Here is a 26310-nt window from a genome sequence, read left to right as displayed (position 1 = left end):
ACAACCATAAGCAACGCAGTAAACCATGTTATCATAAAACAAACATAAAGTAGCAATATCAAGACAAAAAATTGTATAACAAGGTATGGAATCCGAAAAAAAACACCGATAGATTTATATAAAACACCACCACTGAAAGGAAAAAAATGGTCGGCGCGCAACGAAGCGTGTTTGGCAACTATTACGTCATAGTTGTAAAACGTCACGGAAACAGCCAAACGACCGAGAGGAACTTGTGTTCGAGGATCGCATATTTTGTTTCATTTATTACTCAAAAACTAAAGTGTTTAAAAATATGGCAACCACACAGGAATTTTACCTAACCAAAGTACAGTTTCTAAGGTAATTATTAAATTTGTTGAAAATTCACCTTTAAGGTACAAGACTTACGTAACTGTTACCTGCTAATAATAAAAATGATTCAAAACCAATAAGTTATTGTAAGCTGTTGCCTGCAAACAATAAAAATGATTCACAACAAATCAGTTATTGTGAGCTGCTGCCTTCTAACAATAAAACTGATTCACACCAAATCATTTATTGTAAGCTGTTACTTGCAAAGAATAAAAATGATTCACAGCCAATCAGTTATTGTAAGCTGCTTCTTACTAACAATAAAACTGATTCACAACAAATCAATTATTGTAAGCTGCATCCTACTAACAATAAAATCATTTATAATTATTGAACTTTGTCTTGTATCAGAAGAAATAAATATAATAGTCATTCAACAAAGTCTGGCAAAAAGTTACTGTTTTATAAATAGTATGTACCTCAAGTTGTACTATGGGCATTTATTGAGAAGCAGAAAACAGACATAAAAGACAAACAACAGGCCAGTATTCAATTAGAAGAGTCGCAAAGGAAGACCAAAGGATATCTTTGTAGAACAACATTATAAAAAGTAAAGATCTGGACAAAACAAAGGCCTAACATAGCGGAGAGCCTTCACAGCTGTCCGTGGATTATTTGAAACAAAATAAGAGAGGATTTATTAACCAAGCCTTTAAATAACAAAATACAAACAGAAGAACCAGCAGTTATGTTGCAGGAGTCCGCAGTAAAATGTTTATTACATTTGCTGAGATATAGGAACGAATTTTTCAGTTTGCTTCTTCATATGTTAGAGTGAACAGATGACAAAATTGGAAAAAAATCACATTTCTGAGGCCATAGTGGGAATTTACTATATGAGCCTTTTACATACTTGGTATAGAGGCTCATTAGGTCCATGAGGAGATAGACATAAACATTCAATTTTGGGTTTTTATGAGCGTTTCTCACCCATTTTCTCTTACCACTATCTCACCTCACGTGGACGCATCTTTATGAAATTTGGTATGGAAGTTCACTGGATTTATGGGAAAATACACATAAATTTTTATTTTTTTACGTTTTCCAGTTTTTATTGGGCGGTTTTACGTTTCTTTTTTACCAATACTCTCCTTCTCCTAGTGGATCTTCACCAAATGTGACATGAATGTTTGTTGTGTCCACGATGAAATGCGTGCAAACTTATGGTTTCACATGTTGTGTTTTGCAGTTTTTATAGGCGTTTCTTAGTTTTGTTTACAATTACATATAAGGGAAGCAACTTTCGATCTCCTAAGTAACTTTCAATTAGATAATGAACTTACATAACTTCTGTCCAGAAAACGAGTACTCCAATTGGTTCCATAAATGTGTTTCGTTTCAACTGTATAAGACAAGTGTAAGCTTTGAGATTTACCGTTGATTGTATTTGTTAAATAATGCCCTTTGATCTAATTTTCAAAATTCCGGTAAAAATGCCCCAATGCTTAATCATTTTTTAAAATGTATAAAATGCTTACCCTCCATTAGTACAGCGGCAAGTCTACGGATTTACAATGCTAAAATTAGGGGTTCGATTCCCTTCAATGAACACAGTAGATAGCCCGATGTGGCTTTGCTATAAGAAAAACACACACACATAAAATACTTTGTCAAAAATTTAAATGAAATATAGTGTCTTAGCCGCTAAGTAAAGGATGATATTGAAGATATGATCACTGGGAGGAACTCCCCCATAAAGCGGACAAAAAGATCTGAAGAAGATCAGTGAGCGACACACTTAACTTTTAACCTAACATAAAGAAGTTTTACTCAGATTGTTCGTTGTCATAGTGATGCAACTAAACTATTCTTCATGTTAAAATAACAGTCAAAAACGTGTCCACGTTCTTGCAACAAAACAGCCCATGTTTTCATATATATCACATTTAAACAACAAGAAAACGTGATAAATGGAAAACAAATTACCGAGGAAAAAAGTCTCGGTTGTTCTGTGGCTTCCTACAAATATAACATTGTACAAGTACTATTAAATACAGGGGGTTTCTTTTATTTAACATAAATCTTACACGAAGTATTTTAAACAATATTCCGATTATATATGTATATCTTACACGAAGTGTTTTAAACAATATTCCGATTATATATGTATATATCATACACTGTTTTAAAATACAATATAATATTTTTACCAGCCCGTATAGAAGACACCAATAAAAATCGCGGAGAAAAAATCTGTATATACGATACAGGAATGCTCTTCTTTCTCATCGATTGTTTGTTTTCAAATTTCGTGCAAAGCTACACGAGGGCTATCTGCGTCAGCTGTCCCTAATGTAGCAGTGTAAGATTTAGAGGGAAAGAAGCTAGTTACCACCACCCACTCTTGCGTTACTTTTTTATCCACAAATCGTCGAATTGACCGTAATATTATAACACTCCCACGACTGAAAGGGCGAGCATGTTCGGTGTGACGAGGATTGGAACTCGCTACCCTCAGATTACGAGTCGAGTGTCTTTACCACCTGGCCATGCCGGTACTGGTTTTCTCATCGAATGAGTGTATGCTGTTTGAATTAGATATAGTAATTTTATTATCGAGATCTGATTTGTCTAGAACGACAACAGAAGAAAACTAACAAACATCTAAATCTATTTTTTTATCCCGATATTGATAGTGTTGTTCAACGTGTAACCTTATTAAACACAAAACACAATAACACAGACTACTAGTCAAAACGGGGAAGCAGTACAGATTTGTAAATAAAAATAATTTCCGATTTTGACTGTTTTAACAAAATATACTCGGAGTTGTGATACTTTCGTATCGGCCTGGCATGGCCAGGTCGGTTAAAGCGTTCTACTCCTCATCTTAGGGTCGAGGGTTCGAATCCCCCCTCACACTAAACATGCTCGCCCTTTCAGTCGTGGGAGTGTTATAATCTGACGGTTAATACCACTATTTGTATTGGTAAAAGAGTAGCTCAAGAGTTGGCAATGGGTGATAATGATTAGTCGCTTTCTCTCTAGTCTTTCACTGCTAAATTAGGGACTAGTAACGCGTGAAGTTAAAATCAAACTTATGTTCTACAACTTAATGACACTCGATTAGGTTTGAAGGCTGTTAATGCTTGAAAACTGTATTTCAATACCTGTGATGGGCACGGCCCAGATATCCCGTTATTTACACTGCTTCCCCAACGGCACAGCGGTATGTCTGCGTACTCCCACCGCTAAAAACTGGGTTTCAATACCCGTGGTGAATAAGCACAGATAGCCCATTGTGTAGCTTTGTGTTTAATCACTAACACGCAAAACACTTAGAATAAAATTGTTTACTTAGTTTGTAAAACACTATAGCTAAGTTTCTTATTATTCAAAACTAGTAAAAGAAGCGAATTACTTTAAGATGAACCAAGAAAACAAAGCGTATAACATTTATCAATACAAATTCATACTACAGGGTGAATTTAAAGAAACCCATTATTGGAAATGATTATATCTTAAATAAGTAATACTTGTTCTAGGGAATTATGCTTCACCAGATAAGAATATTGATATTTATTTGTACAGGTACAAGATGACTCAAAAACTGTCTTAGTAAGTGTTTAATATAACTTCTGTTATTCTTTATCAGAATATGAAACCTAACCCTAAATTAAGACACTGCAAGTATTATCTATCCTGGACAATTTTCATTGATATCCTGAATAACGTTGATTCATCCTTAAAATTCCCTGGCCAGTATTCGTTGATTCTCACAATACCCCATAATAAAAATAATGCCAGTCTGTTAGAGAAGCTCCCTCCCCTCTCAGTGGCATAGCGGTATGTCTTCGGACTTACACGGCGAGAATCCGTGTTTTGATATGTTGGGCAGAGCACAGATATTCCATTTGTTTAGCTGTGGACCTAATTACAAACTGTTGGAAAAGCGATATAAGTATACAATGTAATGTGGTTTTGAAGCACGCTGTGCTAGGTACGAGCTTTCGTGATATGCCCCGCATGGTCAGATGGTTAGGGCGTTCGACTCGTAATCTGAGAGTCGCGAGTTCGAATCACCGTCACACCAACATACTTGCTCTTTCAGCAGCAGAGGCGTTATAATATTACGGTCAATCCCACTTTTCGTTGGTAAAAGAGTAGCCCAAGAGTCGACGGTGGGTGGTGATGGCTAGCTGCCTTCCCTCTAGTTTTATACTGCTAAATTAGGGACGGTTAATGCAGTTAGCACTCATGTAGCTTTGCGCGAAATTAAAAGAAACAATCCAACTTTTCATGACTAAAGCTTTTTTTTTTTTTTCAATATGCCTCTGGTAAAACTGAGTTGTTTTAGGGAAAAGTAACTTTTCAGAAACGAGCAGTGTACTCATTGTATTCACACTGTACGAAGAAAGTTTCCCGAAATTACATATTGGATCAACATTTAGCAATAACGTTTTAAAGAAGAGCTAACACTAACTTCGGTTCACTTACTGGCAAATAAAATGGTTTCTGGGGCGTATATGTGCGCGAGATCATAACAAAAATACTTTTAATTCGTTGATATACATTTAAGATATGCTACAGTTAGCTTAAGTTTCTGATGATCCTAGGCTTAGGAGAACATGGAATTTGTTAAGTGTAAGTGATAGAAGACCCTAGAGATAAAAGTCGATACTGAATCAACCGAGTCACTGATTGAACAGTGATCCGAGTATAGCAGAGAAGGGTAGAACTTATTTCTTTCCTAACCAGATTTGATATTCACAAACAGCGTTCGAAATCTAGATGTTTGGTTATCTCTTTGTTTGTCAGATTAAAACAATAACTATCGTTCGTGTAAAGTTGAAACTCGCATGATTAAAAGGAAATCTTTCCCAGAATAGAGGAAGCGTTGTCAGTTCATATATACACTCAATCATAAGTTGGATACAACTAGTATGGCTATTAAAATAGAAAACTTTAGATACACATCGGGAATTGGCCATTAGGCAACATTAAGTTCGCTCTTCACAAATATGCTTCTGATACACAACTCACTTTTGTGCATGCTTAAATACACAGTCGTTTTCCTATAGTGTGAGAAATTGTTGACGAAACTGGATTCGTGTTTATAATTTCGTCGTGTGAAAATCTTATTTTGAGATTGGAATAAACTTGAAGGTGTGGTTAGTTTTATCATCATAAACTTTATGCTTGATTTTGAGTTTACGTAAATTACCGTTTTATGGAACGTGTTGTTTGTGGACAATTAAAAAAATGTTTTAAATTTGCTCAAACAAAATAATAAATTTGTAAGAATACCCAAGTCTGGCGTAGCCTATATGGTGTTAGACTGCAGACCGATGACCGATGAGTCCGTGATACAAGACATGATGCCTGTAAACACGCTCAACATTTTCAGCTGTGGATGTATCATACAGTTAACAGTAACTTCCGTTATTCAGTACAAAGAACTGAACAAAGCCCTTGTGGCGGCGGTTGTTGTAGATTTGTCGTTATTTGAAAATTAGTGACATAGTTTCTGACCTGGTCATCTAGTCCATCTACTCACGAGGTAGGTATCTAACGTGTATACTTTCAAGAACTAAAGCTTCAGTACACGTTTTAAGGAATACTGACTTATTTCATTAATATGGAGAGAGACGAAATCAGTCATACATTTCACAACTTTAAGAAACATGGACCATTGATCGTGTTTTATTCAGGAACCAGAAAGAGTTCCAATAACTTTGGTGTTTCTATTCCAATAAAATCAAAGTTTGTACAGGTAGTAGGGACATAAACAGAGAGGAAAACATCTATGACTGTTAACCTCACATCATACCAGAGGTTGTCTTCTTTTAGTTCCTGATATATAGGATACAAATAACTTATTATCTTCTTTATGAAGGCTACCTTCTGCTGAATGTCATCTGTTATGTTGTACATCTATGTTAGCTGAATACGTTCACCAACAGCCCATAGAGCCATCTGTGGGACCACAAATGACCTATCTGATTTCATTGAGTATTTCACTTGCATGGTTTCGAAACACAGTACTGATAAGACCCAGGAAATTGTCAACTAGAATAGTAAGACAAACAGTCAACCTTTTCTTATTGCTGTCTATGGAATTTTTTATCGCTGATATCTATATATCTATGTGTGTGTGGCTTATTGTGTTACCAACAGTTACAGGCGATCCCACTTGATTATAGAAGTACATTATGCAAATATAATAATAAGTTGGAAAACAACGGTTTATGATCATAATGAAGCGGTTTATTTTTGGTGAATTATACGACACGTTTCGACAGAACACTGGTTTGTTTTCTTTAGGGAAGATCTGTAGGATTCTAGCGCATTATAAGTCTATATACAGTAGTCACTGTGCAGTTTTCTCTGTTAATAAATATATAAATGTACAGTGACTCTCCGAACACCCTGTAGTATAAAATATTAATATCAATAAGTTGCACGTGTTCTTAATATACTAACAACTTCAAGTTGAAAAATGCCACGGATCATATCCTAAGAAGACAAACCAAAGTTGTGTAAAAATGTTTAGTATATTTTCTAAAATATGTATCACCTAATGGTTCTTATAAATCGTTTTTGCCAACTTATTACTAGGCCCGGCATGGCCAGGTGGTTAAAGCACTCGACTCGTAATCTGAAGATCGCGAGTTGGAATCCCCGTCACTCTAAACATGCTCGTCCTTTCAGCCGTGGGGACGTTATAATGTGACGGTCAATCCCACTTTTTAAATGCCCCCCGCTAGTACAGCGGTAAGTTTACGAATTTACAATGCTAAATTCAGGGGTTCGATTCCCCTCGGTGTGCTCAGCAGATAGCCTGTTGTGGCTTTGCTATAAGAAAAACACACACATTATATAAGCTATCTTTTCTACCCAAATTAAAACACACTTGTTTGAAAATACATTAAAACTGAAATCGAAATGGAATTGTAGTGAAATTTTATTTATCATTAAGACCAAGTTCGCAGGCCTAAGTAAGGTTTTGGAGAAAAAAAGATTAAGCTAGATCCACGACGACTGCAGTATGTTAGATACATGTACATGTAATTTTCTGTTTTTTTTATTAACTGTAGCTCTAAAATTATCGTTTCATTATTGTAAATAAATCTGAATTCCGAGATTGATTCTGACTTCTATTCTATTGTTTATATTATTATGCCTTAAAGAGTTAATTAGCATATTAATCATTTTGACATTATCTTTGTAATCCCTTTAGTAATTAGATATCTTAATAGTTCCTATATTAAGCGTACATATCGGGTGCATAAAATATATTCAAATTAAACTCATAAGCTACGGCTTCTAGATACACCAGAATCCCATTAATCTTATAAGTTATGGCTTCTAGATACACCAGAATCCCAGAATCCCATTAACCTTATAAGTTATGGCTTCTAGATACACCAGAATCCCATTAACCTTATAAGTTATGGCTTCTAGATACACCAGAATCCCATTAACCTCATAAGTTATGGCTTCTAGATACACCAGAATCCCATTAACCTTATAAGTTATGGCTTCTAGATACACCAGAATCCCATTAACCTACTTCTAGGAACACCAGAATCAATAACTTTTAAGTTATGGCTTCTAGATACACCAGAATCGCAAATACTATCAGTAACGTAAACCTCTAACCATTTTCTTAATCGTATGTGTTTTGTACGTCACACCTGACTTATTGGATAGTATAAATTGTTGAGATAACAAGTGTCTATTAATTATGAAAATTTGAAGAAAATTAAAACAATCACTTATCATAAATAATAAAATTTAAACTATTTATAGATAGTATTGGTATGCTCATTGTTTTAGTTTATTTATATATATATTTACTTTGGAGAAGTAAACGTCTTGTTATCTCGCCACACAGAATTTTGAAAATCACCGAAAAAAAAAAAAAAAGAAAACGAGTTCACGTTTCATGTTTTTCATTAAACTGACGTTTCATGTTTTCATTGACGTTTCACTGAACTGACGTTTCATGTTTTTCATTAAATTTGTGGCTAATTTTCTTGAAGAATAAAAAAAAGTGATTAACAAAATCAAATAAATTTATGGTATCTAAGAAACGTTCTAGAACATAAATAACACATATGGTTATTCACAAGTAACGCCCCCTACAGGAGTATACGTAATGAACAAACTGTAGCACCTTAAATGTGTCACGTCTCACCCACCTATCAAAAGCACGGAACTAACCAGGCCATCTGTGATGCCATAACTCATCACTTAATGTGTACTTCCACAGTAGGTGGGGGGAGTTTTGAATATGTTTCTATTACATTTTTTTTTCATACAGGCAGAAAAGCTCAGCATCTAAGGTAAGAAATTTTCAGACTTAAGAGGAGCACTTAATGAAGCACTTAATGACCGGAATACGAGTGTCATCCTGTATTCATGAAAAAACAACAGAGATGCACAGCTACATCTCTGAAAATGACAACCGACAGACGCGTCTTTTCTGAGAGTTTTAACTTCATTAACCATTTACAGCTCTGGTCAGTTTTGTCAAGAGCATTTATAGACCCACCAGGGAAATTTCTCCAACCTTCCTGACCTCTCGGTTGAACTGGCTCTAGCAAGAGCCTTCGAACTTTGTAGCTTTCACTGAGGAAAAATTACAAATTTGGTGCCATAAAATGAAGTGCCTGGTAAGAACATTTCACTAAAAATTTTAAAATATTGTAGACGTATAGAAATATAAATTTATAATATGAACTGCTTACTTAGCGCTATTATATCCAACACCACTATTATATTAAACAGGAACCATAAGGTTCTACTAGAACTGTTGGGTTTCAGTTTTGGTTGTGCTTGTTCATTTTTAAACACATCCTCTACATATTCCAAGTTTTATTCACTTTAACTGTCAACATTACAAAGAGTCTTACAGAGAGATTCATAATAACCTATACGATGTTTCGTTGTTTTTCTGTATCTTTAGAGAAGTGTTACAACAGTCAGTCATTGTTGTAGTTCAGTGTTTGTCTATATCTCTGGAGAAGTGTTACAACAGTCAGTCATTGTTGTAGTTCAATGTTTATCTAAATCTTTAGAGAAGTGTCACAACAGTCAGTCATTGTTGTAGTTCAGTGTTTGTCAACATCTTTAGAGAAGTGTTACAACATTCAGTCGTTGTTGCAGTTCAATGTTTATCTCTATATTTAGAGAAGTGTTGCAACAGTCAGTCATTGTCCGTAGTTCAATGTTTATCTATATATTTACAGAATTATTGGTACATTTAGTAAATATATAGAAAACACACACCATCAACGTAAAGATACGTAAAATTAAAATTATCCGAGTAAAACCACATTATGGTAACGCTTGTAATTTGTAAATATTAGTTAAACTAAATTATCAATTTTCAAACATTGTGTTATTATAATTATCAGTTCATGTTAGTGACTGACTTGTCTTTTCCAAAGTTCAAGGGATTTTCTATACCCTGAACAATGAGTATTTTACGTTGTTCTTGTTGTTTCAAATTTAGAGGGCCCGGCGTGGCCAAGCGTGTTAAGTCGTGCGACTCGTAATCTGAGGGCGGCGGGTTCGCATCCCCGTCGCGCCAAATATGCTCCCTTTTTGAGCCGTGGGGGCGTTATAATGTGACGGTCAATCCCACTACTCGTTGGTAAAAGAGTTAGCAGTGGGTGGTTATGACTAGCTACCTTCCCTGTGGTGTTACACTGCTAAATTATGGACGGCTAGCACAGATAACCTATGAGTTGCTTCGTGCGAAATTAAAAAACAAACAAACCAATTTAGCGCAAAGCTACACAATAGGCTATCCCTGCTCTGCCCACAACGGGTATCGAAACCCGGTTTGTAGCGTTGTAAGTCCGTACACATACCACTGGGGGGCAGTACTTTACGTCTTTACATCCACTGACCTTAATAATATTGTTAACACCTGCCCCACGAACCAGCACAGAATCTAATATGGAGTCTCTTCATAAACCGATCATGTCAGATTATTTCGATAGATCTTAATGAATGAGGCTCGGAGAAACTTCTAAAACAACCAAAAGCAAAAACATAAAAATATGAATTATGAAATGTATATGAATTATGCAATAGTGGTACCACGCTGTGTGTTATACTATAATTTGTATATTTATTCTTTATTGGTGAAAGAACATTTTTAATTTGATAATCGCTAGGAAAATCATCGTATCTATTAACGCATTGTGCCACCTGCTGCTATTTCAAGACAACATTTTTGGGGCTTCACTGTGGTGTTAGTTTCACAAAGTATTAAAACTAAGGATTTGTATATATGATTCCAATCCATCTTTTAACAGGTAACGATACTGGTGTGCCCACTTTTATGTATCGCTGTCAATGCAGCAATCAATTAATAAATCTTTGATTGGTCAGTTGTATCGAATCGATTAGAATAGCTTTGAATAATTTCTCCATCTCATCTGGACCCACAGTTTAGCTTAATGGGTAGGCTTAACTCATGAGATTCACAACACCATCTAGAACATTTCAACCATGTTTTGTTTTCCCCTTTCAAGTTAACATTTCCATGTAAACATTGATAGTCTCGAGTATAGGTCATGGGTTTGATGACTAAGGAAATACCAAATGTTTTCTTTTTATGTCCAATCAGACTTCGAAGGAAATACCAAATGTCATTGGCAGATATTAAAATACAGTTATGTCTTTTTTATATCTAATCAGAACAATCCAAACCTTTCTGGAATGACTGTTTTTTATATCCACGTTATGATTTCAGGTTCGATCGTTATCAGATGTTACAATACAGTGATGTCTTGTCTTTTATATCTCATCAGAACAACCCAAACTAAACACGAGATGGCAATATTTGAGTGACTTTCACACTTTGGATCGAGAAATCCGCTTTCTACTAAGTCAAAGGCCCAGAATGGTTCAGGTACTCGACTCGTAATCTGAGGGTCGCGGGTTCGAATCCCCGTCATACCAAACATACTCACCCTTCAAACGTGGGGGCATTATAATGTGACGGTCAATACACTATTTGTTGTTAAAAGGGTAGCTCGAGAGTTTGCTGTGGGTGGAGATAACTAACTGTTTTTCCTCTAGTCTTATACTGCTATATTAGGGACGGCTAGCGCAGATAGCCCTCGTGTTATTTAGCGCGAAATTCAAAAACAAACAAACAAAGTAAATGAAGTATCAGTTTCATCTGATATTAGAAGTTTTTTCAATTCTTCTCACATCAACATGAGAAAAAAATTCATCAGCTCAGCAACGATGGATATATTTAATGTTGTTGTTTTTTCATATTAACGTCAGCGTAAGAAATAGGAGAAAGTAATATTTTGTGGGGAAATATAAGTACTTGTAATTTTATTTGTTTATAATACATTTTACCCTGCCTGCGCGGTACACACAAGAAAACTGGTTGTTGTACCTAATAAAATCTTATCTGCGCTTCTACTGTACAGTTTCAGTTATAATCGGATTACGAATTTCATTTTTTTTGTTGCTCTACGTTTGTTCTACCTCACTAGATTAATTCGGATACGATCCAATTTTTTCTTGGGATGTACTTGTAGAGGGATGGGTGTGGGGGGAACAGAGTGATTAGTTAGTGTCTCAGGCAACATAAGAAACAACACGAAATAGCTGGAGATAAAAGAGAAAGAACGACCCAAGATGGCTGCCACCTGTAAAGTATCCTCTGTCTGATCAATACGACAACGTTACACTCAGATCAGTAGAATGTTCTTGAATGTTTCTACTCATAACAAGAGAAATCTAACATTTAAGTACCGTCATATGCTCTCACTCGACCCATATGAGGTTTATAAGGTTAAAATTATAGTTCCAGTCCCCTCGATGAACACAGAATAGATAGCCTATTGTATAGCTCTGCAATTACCAAGAAATCACTACAATAGTAACAATAATAATACCACTATAATATATTCACGTGTTAACATGAATTTCTGGGTTACAGATTTCTCGTTTTAGTTGGTGCGACCTCTACGCCAAAGTATTTTTTATTGTATTGTTGATATGCGTCTCAGAATAAAGGTCTTGGAGCCTAGTTGTAGTTAGGAGTGAATCATCACAATGGACAATATGCCAAGAGTTACTTTAGTGCCAGAAAAATATCCATAAACATCAGTATATATAAACTATTTTAAACAATCGTATTGTTGAGAACTCAGATTTTGAACGAATTCCCTCAGCTTCAAGTAGGTGGCGCCAGTAAACACATCACGAAGCTTTTCTGTGGGGTAGGTGTATATATATCAGGCTTAGAAGGTGCGAGAAAGACTGTCGAATTGAGAATAACTTTGCACAAACGTCATTACAAGGGTAGGAAATCTGGTGTTCTGTGTCCACCACAACAGGTGATACACGAGTGAGGTTTATTATCAGGTTTATTAATCTCATGGCCTGGCCTGGCATAAATTTTTAAAACAAATGATCTTCTTAAATGTTAAGTAACTCCCCTAGTGGCTGTAAGGGTTAGTATATTTGGTGCGACGGGGGGATTTGAACCCGTGGTTTACGAGTCGAACGTCTTAACCCACCTGACCATGCCGGACCTTATAGAGATTTTCTTTTCAACTAAAGTAAGTTGATATAAGCCAGTAAGTTTCGTTTGAAAACATTTAGTTAAGTATAATGGTGAAAGTGGAAGAAAGTTTCTTATTCTTGTCATGAATTTGTACTTCGTGTTTTATAACTAATTTATGACTCCACTGTTATCATGCAATACACACCAGTACATGTAAAATGACTCTTTGACATCACATTTGTTTGGAACGAAAATTCACAAGTTGCTACTTGTGGCATAGTTTATCAGGTTACGGAAGATATTTCTTAGCGTAACAATGATTTTGAAGCAAAATGACCACTTACTAGACTTGTTCATTGAGGAAACCAGTCTTCCCAGTAGCACGGTGGTATGTCTCAGGACTTACAATGCTTGAAAACAAGTTTAGATACTTAATGTACGCTAAACACAAATAGCCCCTTTCCGTAGCTTCTCAGTCAATAAGAAGAACAAATTGAACTGTTTTCCCTCTAGTGGCAGTTAACGAAAGTACTAAAATACCAATTTCAACAAGAATAAATTTTATCGTACTTTTAACACATGAGTCTAATAAATAAAATACACGTTTTTTTTCTACTTTTAGAATATTTGGAAACCAGCGAAGGTGGAATGGTTTCTCCTGGACGGTATAAATACCCCGGAGCGATGAACGAACGTTAAGGGGACATTTCGAGAACCCACGCTCTCCGCCTTCACCCCAAACTCACTGTGTGTGTTTACAATTGATGACCACATAGCAAAGTCATACAATTAAAAGGAAAGACACTAAACAGATCCTAGGCCATAAAGTATAGGACCACGCATACCTACACAGGTGTTGAGTTCGATCCCACTGAAAACGTTAATTAAAAGAACATCTTAATATATGATTTGCTACTAAAGAACACAGTGGTGTTAACTAAATTTATAGGCCAATTCCTGTTTCACAAACCGTTTTAATTGTCTAAAGTTTCAGGTTATTTGATAAAAATCATTTTAGTTGTTTTATTATTTACTTCTTGTTATTAAAGTCAAGTTGTACATAAATTATTTATCTATTGAAAACACTATATGGGTTACATCATACATCTAAACTGCCCTGACATCCAGTGAAATGTGAATTACAGTCAGTAAATAAGAATAGTAATTATTAGAACATGAGCTGTCAAATTATTGTGTGCACATTTGTTATTTATTTTATTTCTACAAATAACATTAATAATATGATAAAAGTATAATGTTATTATATTTTAATTACAATTTAATGTTTATTTGTCTTTCTGAATTATTTACTATAATATATGAAATATGCTATTAAGCGCAATCTACATTACATAAACTAATTGTGTAAAATCTTACTGATTGAAGTATAATATTTATAATTGGTTAAAAATGTAATACTGAAGACATTTTACAATGTTCTTCATTGTGACCAACACTTGTTTTGAAAAGTACAGTTTTCTTTCATTGTTTCATGTTTAACTATATGGTGTAAGGAAGCAACATTGACCACGATATAATATTTCACATTGTTCGTATGTCACTTGAATAAATGATTAGAGAAACATAGTGTTCTAATAAGTAGTTTTAAAATATAAAACACATTATTATACTTGTATTGTGAATTGTTTGTATATTTCTTTTATCAGCCAGTAATTAAAATTCCACTGGCCTTGTTATTTGAACAATAAACAGAGATGCGCGGAACGTGCAAAGAGATGGGTCGATATGCAAACAATCAAACGTATTAAAAGATAGAAATAAATACAGTTTCATAATATGTTATTATAAATGGAGCTGAAAGCTCATTCTCAATCCCATATCTAAAGGTTTTCTTGATAATTTGTATGGTAAAACTACTTACACTCATGAAATACTATTCAGTAGTGGTATAGATATGTCTCGTATACAATAATTTTTAAAGATAAATTTAAGTATGGGATTTGATATAATTAGATTATGAGACATTAAAGTTCTTAATATAATTGTAAAATGATAAAATGGTCCCGGGTGCGTAACAAAAATATTCATCCCTGGATATTAATTACTAAAACAGTGATTTGTTTTGTTGTTGTTTTTTAAATTTTGCGCAAAGCTACATAATGATTATCTGCGCTTGCCGTAGATCAGCGATGTTATCTCTTATGTAACATTTAAGTTATGTCGTAGTAAGTGATGCCATCTCTTGTGTAACATCCAAAGTTATGTCGTAGATAAGTTATGTCATCTCTTGTGTAACATTCAAAGCTACGTCGTAGATAAGTGACGTCATATCTTGTTTAACATTTAAAGTTATGTCGTAGATAAGTAATGTTATCTTTTATGTAACATTTAAAGTTATATGTAATACTTCATATTGTGTAATAACCCTAATGCCTGCTGCTTACATAAGACATATATGGAATAAATTGTTGGAACATTTCCTATAGATAAGCAAGATATAAATGAAAGTACAATGTGTAATGTCGTATTTGTGAAAATATAATATACAAATTTGTTAAAAATATAATATATAATGTCGTTGAAACTTAAAACATGTAAAGTCATTGAAAACATAACGTATTTCTCAGTCTACGAAGTGTATAAACATAGTTTTATGCATATATATGCTTGCTGTCATAGGAGAATATATACCCATTGTTATAATATTTACAAAGTTAAAAATACAAGAGGCTTAGACTGATACAAAAGGTTAATAATTTTCTCGTATCTACCTTTGTTGTAGACACCATAATTTTCCTAATGTTGAATAAAACCTTTAAGGTTTTTTCTCCATTGTATTTTTTAAATTAAAAAATAACTTACCTTATAAGGATCGAAACGAGAAACAACGTTACGGAGACTCGTGACCGCGAGGAACTGCTCAGAAACTCAAATTCGATCTTATATTTCACCAAGAAGAAAGGTGGGAATACTGAAACCTCGTCCAATCGCAGCCCCTGTTGGCAGCTTTCTAGCATTACAGCAGTGTTGCGGGTGATTGTGAGCATCTTGTGACTCTACCCATCATGGTATCAAATTGTACTAAATCTGCCACTCGTGTGATCGAGTCTTCAGTAGAATGATGGTCATAATTATAATTGTATTCATAAACTCAAATAAATATAAAGAACATCTCATGAATCTATATAATTCTTGTATATCATGGAATTATTTTATTGAATATTTTCGCAGATAGCCCTCTCATAGCTTTGCGTGAACTTCATAACAAACAAATCCTTTGAGATCGTATAGCAGGATCTGACTGTCACTCTTATAATACATCCAAAGTTCAAAAGTGCGGAGCGTGTTTTTTATTTTGATTTTGATAATAACTGAACGTGAGCCACGGAACCTCCAATCTAGCACATTAATCTCAGGTCCAAGCTTGACCCATGAACTTAAGTAAAACACGTGTATTGTAAAGCAGTAACTGCAGAAAGTGGGAACATGTGTCACAGAAGCAATTGCCTTTGTGTGTGTGTGTGTGTGTGTGAATTTAATGAACATTTAAGTGGAATATGGCGAGTTTTATTCACCAATAGAAGTTGTCAAGGATGATCTATATTTATTTCCTCCTGATAAAGAAACGTGAAAAGAGTCATAGAAAGTTTCACAAGTAAATAACTGGTGAGAAAAATAATTTCGTGAGTTCACAAGAATCTTTGTTCATAATTACATAAAAATAACACATGGTGGATAAAATGTCGTTCACGGTTCGAATTTAGTTTGTTCTGAATTTCGCGCAATGCTACACGAGGACTATCTACGCCAGCCTCCCTAATTTAGTAGTGTAAGACTAGAAGGAAGGCAGCTTGTTATCATTACCCGCCGCCAACTCTTTGGCTACTCTTTTCCCAACGAATAGAGGGATTTAACGTCACATTATAACGCCTCAATGGCTAAACATGTTTGGTGTGACGGTGATTGGAACCCGCAACCCTCGGATTGCGAGTCGAATATCTTAACCACATAGTCATGCCGGGCCACACGGTTCAAGTATCTTGATCGTATTAATTAATTTGTCTTTGTACTCAACCAATCATCAACATCTAAATAAATACGCGCGTGTCTAGAACTTGATACTGATGTTAAATAGCACTAAAACATAAATATATTAGTATTTATTATTTCAAATAATGGAGTCAGGAAAAAGAACCAGAAGAAAAAAAGTTAATTCGATAAAAAATACAACATTTCAAAGTCATCTTTCTCTATTAATAACCATACTGGGTGTCAAACATCAATAATTATTTTGTCCTTCGCTGGTACAGCAGTAAGTCTACGGATTCACAACGCTAAAATCAGGGGTTCGATTTCCCTCGGTGGACTCAGCAGATAGCCCGATGTGGCTTTACCATAAGAAAACACACACACATAATTATTTTTTACTCACTATCCCGTGTCTCCGTTTATGAAGCTGATGGCAGGATATTTATTTATTCCGTTAGACCACGAGAATACATCTGAGGGGATCATAAATTTACATAATCTTCCGCAATATTGATAATATTTGTATGTCGTTGCTGGGGAAGCTGGTATCAGTTTCATAATTCCTACATATTTACCCAAAATAGACGTGATCACCTAGAAGATGAATTAGTGTTTTATTGTAACTAACTATTTGTAGCTACACTAAACGATTGTTTTGTTTGTTTTGGAATTTCGCACAAAGCAACTCGAGGGCTATCTGTGCTAGCCGTCCCTAATTTAGCAGTGTAAGACTAGAGGGAATGCAGCTAGTCATCACCACCCACCGCCAACTCTTGGGCTACTCTTTTACCAACGAATAGTGACATTGACCGTCACATTATAACGCCCCCACGGCTGAATTTTATTTTGGGTTTAAGTTGTTGTATAAGTAAGGTTTCTTTAATTTTGCGTTTGTTTATGTTTGTTTCTTTATTTAGTATTTGAGTGTTTTCTATGGTTATGTTGTGTTTATTTGACTTGCAGTGTTCGAAAACGTGTGAAGGTGACTTTTTATGTTCTTTGAATCTAGTTTCCATTTTTCTACTTGTTTCTCCAATATAGAAGTCGTGGCAGTTATCACATTGTATTTTATAAATAATGTTGATATGGTGTTTGTCAGTGTAAAGGAACGCCATTATACCTATATTAATATAGATATAATTGTATTCAAACATCGTTGTTTTTTGTTTTTGGAATTTCGCACAAAGCTACTCGAGGGCTATCTGTGCTAGCCGTCCCTAATTTAGCAGTGTAAGACTAGAGGGAAGGCAGCTAGTCATCACCACCCACCGCCAACTCTTGGGCTACTCTTTTACCAACGAATAGTGGGATTGACCGTCACATTATAACGCCCCACGGCTGGGAGGGCGAGCATGTTTTGCACGACTCGTGCGCGAACCCACGACCATCAGATTACGAAGCGCACGCCTTTACGCGCTGGGCCATGCCAGGCCTGCACACTAAACGATAGAAGGAATAATATATGAAGTAAACAGAACTGGAACAAAAATTCTATAATTCATCGTGTTTGTGATTGCCTAATAACGTTATTATGGACAGAACATAAAAAATGATTTTGTTTTATTTTAAATTGGCCCTCTACGTTTTGCTGATTAAATTTCTGTGATTTACGATAATTTGATATAGTTTATTCATATTTAAATTAGGTGTTTTGAAGTAACTCAAAATTAATTCCCTCATCGTGAACCTTCGAAAAAATATCCAGTTCCAAATGAGATAGAAGATTTACTATTCTTTGTAAGTTTGTAAAACTTTTCTATATAAGTCATCATTTGTAATAACCGTTATTGTAAATTGTATTAATGTCTGAAATTTAAAATATATGTGTTTTGAAAAAGAAAATTGTGTGTATCAATCTTGTCAGCAAATACCGAAATTTGGATACGTATCGACATTTATCTAACGTCTAAATATAAATTATAAATTAATTCAGGTTTAGGCCTATTTGAAATTGTAACACCACACATTTTCAATGATCATAACGAAACGTAAGCGAGGAAAGCAATTGATAAAAATGAAATGGGACACTGATGTTATAGACCCCAAGAAATGATTTGCCACATGTATAAACTGAAACCAACCCAAATTTCTTTGAGGTATAATTTGATTGTTGTTAAGGTGAAAACTACACAATAGACTATCTGTATTATGCCAATCACAGGTATCGAAACAAAAAGTTAACCTTATAAGCTTGCAAACTTACCGGTGAAAAACTGGCGTTATTTCTGAGAACAAAAGCCAACAAAATCTCATAACTTTAGAAATATACACAAATATGTTGTTTCTAAAGGAAGATTATAAACTTATGAGGTTCGTAACGTTGATTATATCCACAGATAATATAACTATTATTGTTATTATTTGTTTGATTTTTTACACTTTGTTAGGTCCAGTATATTTCATAGAATAGAACTTATGAACTCATTTATACAGATTTCAAAGCATCAGAGTTTTTGTTTTAGGTTCAGTATTTTGTTATCGAATATCATGTAGGTCAGGTTATAAAGCTAACCAAAATTTCAGGTTCATCATGTCGCTCCACTGATAACGTGAAGTTCGCCAAATGTGTTCGCTCTTTCTGCTATGGGGACGTTATAAACCTTCAATCAATCCCACTATTTTCTGGTAAAAGAGTAGCTCAAGAGTTGGTGGCGGGTGGTAATGATTAGCTACCTTTCTTCTAGTCTTACACTGCTAAATTAAAGAGGGCTAGCGCAGATAGCCCTCGTGTAGCTTTGCGCACAAATTTAGACCTTGTACTCAGTAACTTTATTACATCATTGAACAGAATATATAAATATATATATGTTTTAAAAAATAACTTTAATGGTAGTCCAGTGGCACAGCGATATGTCTGTAGACTTACAACGTTATAATCTATATTTCGATACCCGTAGTGGTCAGATCATCTGTAGCTTTGTGCTTAACTTCAAACATATAGCGTGTCTATGGAGCGCTAACAAAGGCTGTTTTTTATACTATTTCACAATCATGCTAGAATGGCTTTAAATTTAATGATTCTGAAAACACATTCATTGTCAAGCTAGCGTTCACGTTTTTGTGAAATTGTAATCGTTAATTCATCAGAACGCACCCGATCGTCGGGCTGCGACGATTACAGACTTTTGTAACCGGTTAATCGTACTATATTGCCCAGCCCTCAAAAGTTCGCTCCTGTCTTGGAAAAAGAACGATTTTCTGACACCAACAGAAGAGGAGAGACCCGGATGATCACCCCACCGGAAGTTTGCTGTGTGTTATGCGAAATTGCGAACTGCAGATCCATGAACTTTTTTTGCTGGACTGACCTCAGTGTCCTCACCAGGTGGCAGACTACCGGCAGGTGGTCATTGAAAGCTGTTATTCATGTTCGAAATGATAATACAACAACTATTCAAAAAACACAACATATTTTATTAAAAAAACACGATATTCATTATTGCACAATTATATCAACCAAATGAACCAATATGAATTAATTTCAGAAAACTAATGTAGACCTTGTACGGCTGGGAGGGCGAGCATGTTTGGTGCGACCGGGATGCGAACCCGCGACCCTCAGATTACGAGTCGCACGCCTTGAGGCTTGAGGACCTCTACTGCTCCTTCCATCACACTCCACATGGCATCGTCAAACACCAAGCTGGCACGATCTTTTGCTTTTGTTATGCTTTCATCGTGTGGCACTGCCATAACAGACACACGGAGGTGAAGAAGTCGCGTTAACATCTGATATGTGGAATTCCATCTTGTGGCAACTTCTTGTATGAGCATACGAGGTTCAACGCCGATTTTTTTTTTTTGTTTGGTGGTCATGCAAGGCTTGGGTAGCTACAGTGGACCGGTTGAAGTGGCTCACACAACGTCTGGCTGGAGCAAGAACTTTGGCGATGTTGGGTTGCTTAAGAGCATCAGTGATAGCCAGCTGTAAGCTATGTGAGAAACAAAACATATGTTCTAATTTGGCCTCCTTCGCAGCGACTTTCATGTTGGACGCATTGTCCGTGACTAGGGCAGAGATAGCATCAAGCCCAAACTCCGCAGCAATATCTGTGACATGTTGTGCTATGTTCACCCCTGTATGGCGGTCATCTATTGCCCGAGTAGCAACAACTTTGGTCTTGAGTTCCCACTCCGCAGTCAAAAAATGGCAAGTAAGTGTAATGAACGACTTCATCTTCAAGTTGGTCTACAGGTCAGTTGTTATAGCAACTGTTTTCCCTGACATTTCTTCCACAACTTCTGCTTTGCACTCTTGATATGCTGAGGCTAAGTAGCTATTTCCTGTCGGCATACGAATGTATGCTAGCCTTTTAAAGACGTTTGTCGTTTTCCAACCACAGGCCCATCTTTTTCACTCAAATCTAAATCTGTCAAGTCAAAATGATCCCAGATAATAAATCTCCGACCACTTTCTAAGCCAGATGACATCGTGCGTTCATTAGCCGTTCAAGTAATCAGATATCAAAACAGGAATTTGCGCTTGACGGCCGCACCAAACGTTAACAAAAACTCTAAAGGTCAACAACAACAACAACGAAAATTCAACCAAACAAAAAGGCAAGCAGTTCGTAAAATCACGATAGGCAAACATACCGATGTCAAGGTCAAATAATGGAATATTTACATGTCGACAATCGTATTGTTTTCCCTCGTTTATTTTTCTCGAAAAAAATCTTAGATTAATCGGTTAGGAAATCCGTAACCGGTTAAGAGCAGTAACCGAACCGTAACCGATTAATCGTGTAATCGTCACGGCCCTACCTTTCAGCCGTGGAGGCGTTATAATGCGACGGTCAATTCCACTATTTGTTGGTAAAAGAGTAGCCCAAAAGTTGGCTGTGGGTCGTGATGACCAGCTGCCTTCCCTCTAGTCTTACACTGCTAAATCAGGGACGACTGGCGCAGATAGCCCTCGAGTAGCTTTGTGCGAAATTCAAAAAACAAACAAACAAGCATGAGTATTTTTAGTTATTAATAAGTTCATTTAAACAACTTCGACCTACTTTTATGCGGATGAACACACTGTCATCTACAAATGATTGTTTAGTGTGTGCTTTTCTTATAGCAAAATTACATCAGGCTATTTGCTGAGCTCACCGAGGAGAAACAAACCGCTGATTTTAACCTTGTAAATTCACAGACTTACCGCTGTACTAGCGGTGGCGCTCCATTATAGTATGAAAATTGATAGTTACAGTAGATGGAAGCCCGGCATGGCAAGTGTGCTGAGGCGTTCGACACGTAATCCGAGGATCGGGGGGTTCGAATCCCGGTCGCACCAAACATGCTCGCCCTCCCAGCCGTGGGGGCGTTATAATGTACGGTCAATCCCATTATTCGTTGGTAAAAGAGTAGCCCAAGAGTTGGCAGTGGATGGTGATGACTAGCTACCTTCCCTCTAGTCTTACACTGCTAAATTACGGACGGCTAGCACAGATAGCTCTCGAGTAGATTTGTGCGATATTCAAAACAAACAAACAATACAGTGGATGGTGGTTCAGAGTTATATTAGTTATTTTGAATAACTGGTTGGGTCCCTTCACTCTGATATTACTTGTCTGCTAGGCTACTAATTATTTCCTTACCTTCATATTTGGGGCTGGAATGCCAATTTCATGAGGTAAGTTTATCTTACTTACTCCATATGGTGATATGTTATTATTTTGATTTTTTTTCTTCTTTACTTTGGAGAGCAGTGACTTGCCCACAATTGTTTGCTGGTAGTAAAGGGTGATATAGATGTGGGTCGTTATGGGCTCGAACACCCACATCTCGCTGTCCTAATTTCAACTGATTTTGATTATTTTATTGCTCTTGAATTTCTTCATGTGAGACTGGAGAGTGGAGGTTAAAACTGACACTCAGTGTTTCCAACCACAATGTAGGTTCTACGTCATCAGTCACCTTCAAAATCTAGAGTATAATCACAGTTTATACAGTGGAGCCCCTCACTAACGATCCCCTTACTAACGACTTCCTCTGTCATACGACCGGAAAATTTTTGACGGTACCCTGTTTGCATTAAATTGACCCCTCGTGGACGACTTCCCCTCAAACGCGACTAACGACCTACCAAATTGAACAATTTTGATTATTTTACCTCTCACTAACGACTAAGTGACATTATTATGTGGCATATTCTGTGAAGTTACATAGCGGTCTGCCTTCTCATTTATGGCATATTACAAAGGAGTTTAATTATTCCGTAGTTAAACAGTATTACGTAATCTACTTCAACAATAAATCTATTTCCAGTGCGTCGAATCGAAAAGAAGATTAATTTTCATTGGTAAATTAATCTTATTCTCAATGCGCTCAGTGCGCTTATTCTATAGTACATAATGAATTAGGAACACTAAATCGGATTATTTAACAGACAGGATTAGTGTGCATAATATGAAGATTCCTCATAACACAGACTCATGTTTCACCAGAATGTCGAAGAGAAAGTTGCTTAACTCAGAAGAGAGAGTTTCCGTCATTAAACGACACGACAAAGGGGAAACTGCAATAAAAATCGCCACGGATCTTGGAGTTGGTAAAACCCAAATTCAGACAATCATTAAAGAGAAAGAAACAATTTTGAAAAAGTGGGAAACAGGCGAAAATCCAGAAAAAAAGCAGAACAAGAGAAGATGCCTATACGACGAGTTGGATGAGAAGGTGTGGCAGTGGTTTGTGAATACAAGATCCAGGAATCTACCAATTACCGGGAAACTAATTCAAGAAAAAGCATTAACATTGGCGTCTCAGCTTGGCAATGAAGGCTTCTCTGCTAGCAATGGATGGTTAGATAGATTCGTAAAAAGGCATAATATCAAAGCAGCTATTCACTGTGGTGAAAGTGCTGAAGTTTCTCAAGAAGCAGTTGAAGTTTGGACTAATCGTCTCCCATCCATCTGTGAAGGCTATTCCACTAATGACATATTTAACGCTGATGAGACTGGGATACAATACAGATCACTTCCAACGAAATCAATGGTCAAGAAGGGAGAAACGACATCCGGTGTAAAAGTTTCGAAAGAAAGAGTTACAGTAATGCTTTGCTGTAGCATGTCGGGAGAGAAAGTTCGGCCATTTGTTATTGGTCATAGTGCTAAGCCGCGTTGCTTTCGTAATTCTGATATGAATTCAATGGTGTAGATTATTATCACAACCGAAAAGCCTGAATGACAATTACCATATTTACCGAATGGGTAACAAAAATTAACAACAAAATGAAACTTCAGAAACGCAATGTTCTGCTTTTTATCGACAACTGCACTGCTCATGTTGCAATCCCTCTATCTAATGTAAAAATCGTTTTCCTTCCTCCTAATGCAACTTCTAAGCTACAGCCTTGTGACGCCGGAGTTATACAGACCGTCAAACGGCTGTATCGCAAAACATTCTTGAGACAACTTTTGTTTCACATGGATAACGACCAGACGGCTACAGGTCCCGAGTTGTGCAAAAATCACTCTTCTGAACGCAATTGTGTGGTTACGCGTCGCTTGGCTTCGAGCTAAGACTTCCACAATTAAAAAGTGTTTCTTGAAATGCGGCTTTAACTTCTGTTTAGGCGAAGTGTCAAACGAAAGTGAAGACAATGTTTCAGAAAACCAATCTGACCCCGACTTTAGGCCTGTCTTGAATGTTGTAACTCTTGGCGAATATGTCAACTTCGACAACGAACTCCAGTTTGTGATGATTCAGTTTCTGACAATATTATCGCATGTCCTGAAGAAATCGAGAGTGATGATGGTGAAGAATGTGACGACACAACAGTAGAGTCTTTCGAGCCAATTGACTGTGCCACTGCAATGTCATATGCAGAAAAACTTCTTACAGTTTGGTCTCAAACACGGCAAAATGGACATTGTAGATTGCATGGTAGCAGTGAGCAAAGACATTGAAACTGTACAATTTTCGAAGAAAAAACAAACAAAAATTAGTGATTTCTTTAAGAAAATGTAGTTTCTTATCGTATTTTAAGTCTGTATTTGATCATTTTTGTGCGTGTGTAGCATTTCTTCTACAGTGATTTCTTTATAAAAATGTATTTTATCATCGCATTTTAAGTCTGCATAAGCATTAGTGATTTAAGAAAATGTCTTTTATGATCGTATTTTAAGTCTGCATGAACATTAGTGATTTCTTTAGTTTACAAACGTATATACAGTCAGTATTTGAACACTTTGCCTATTATAAAAAACGTACATAATTTAAATCTTGGTAACGAATTGGGTATCCACCCCTCACTAACGACTCCCCCTCATTAACGACCTTTTTGTCGAGGTATTTTTGAAGTCGTTAGTGAGGGGCTCCACTGTATATCACATTATAGCCTCTATCCTGGGGATCCTTTTAATTGGTGCAGCATCTTTGATTTTTGTTCGGATTTATTTTTGTGTTTATTACAAACATATGTTATGCAATATATTAATTAGAGAAATGTAAACTAATTTGTTATCGATAAGTGTTATACCTATGAAACGTTATAAATGCAAAACTATGCCATGCAAATTAAATGTAGAACTGTTTGTTTATTTTTATTTAAAGTTAGCTACACAAATACACAATGGGCTATCTGTGGCTGCCCATCACGCTTACCTAAACTTATTTTCTAGCATTATAAGTCCACAGAAATATAGAAGTGAAAGCCATTGAGTCATTGTTTAAGTAACACATATTAACACATACCTGCATAAAAGATGGTGGAGTTTTCATAAGTAAAAAAAAATAACGTATTTAAAAATGTAAAATATGCCATATATCTGAAGTCTTATTTTACAATGGAGTAAAACTACATTTACTAAAATCATAGTGTGTTGTTGTTTTCAATCATAAGATACTTTTAAAGTGACTCTAAAAGCGAAAACTATAAATCTAGTGTTATAATATGAAAAGATCAATGTTGACACTTCGTCTTGTGGTGATGGCATCACTTCTAGCAGCTCGCCCTCTGACACTAGTGACATGATCATATTATGCTGCCTGATAACATCTTCGTTTTTGGAAAAACATGGGTTTTCATATTAAGTATTTGAAAAAAAAAATTGATATTAAATTTGGTTATTACTCCAAGTTGTATATTAATTAATTTAATTTTGCATATCACATGCATATCCATCACCTAATTAATTTATTAATATTTAATTAAATAAAGTATTACTCAGATATTAATTGAGAATTTGCACTTCACCATATATTAATCACATTATTAATTAATCTTTAATCAATAAATCTCCCCCCAGTAACACCTCAACCACCCTCCCTCCTGGTATTGTCCTTTGGCAGATTGTACATGGCCGGCAAGATCTGCTCACATGATTCCTGAGCAATGGACATAACTAGTGGATCTATCTGCTATCTTCTTTGCTCTTAGGTGTCCTTGCACAGTCAACTCGTGAATTTGTTCCATCAGGTGAGTCCTGTATTCTGTTGTTATGATTTGCTACACTTTCCCAGTATAATTTCTCTGTTTGATTTGG

General features: G+C 35.8%; 1 protein-coding gene and 1 long non-coding RNA gene across 34 annotated transcripts in view; both read left to right on the top strand.

The window, feature by feature from the left end:
* Positions 1-26310, top strand: part of LOC143243348 (uncharacterized) — a 207172-nt gene that overhangs the window by 70833 nt on the left and 110029 nt on the right. The gene's annotated exons all lie outside the window — the stretch shown is intronic.
* On the top strand, positions 11725-15981 carry LOC143243353 (uncharacterized). The gene is made up of 2 exons (XR_013024332.1): positions 11725-12899; positions 13467-15981. It is a non-coding gene; the product is annotated as an uncharacterized LOC143243353 (long non-coding RNA).

The sequence above is a fragment of the Tachypleus tridentatus genome, unplaced genomic scaffold (genome assembly GCF_004210375.1).
Source record: "Tachypleus tridentatus isolate NWPU-2018 unplaced genomic scaffold, ASM421037v1 Hic_cluster_2, whole genome shotgun sequence".
Lineage (NCBI taxonomy): Eukaryota > Metazoa > Arthropoda > Merostomata > Xiphosura > Limulidae > Tachypleus > Tachypleus tridentatus.
The sequence above is the reverse complement of the archived record's forward strand: the minus strand, read 5'-3'. Positions and strand labels throughout refer to the sequence as shown.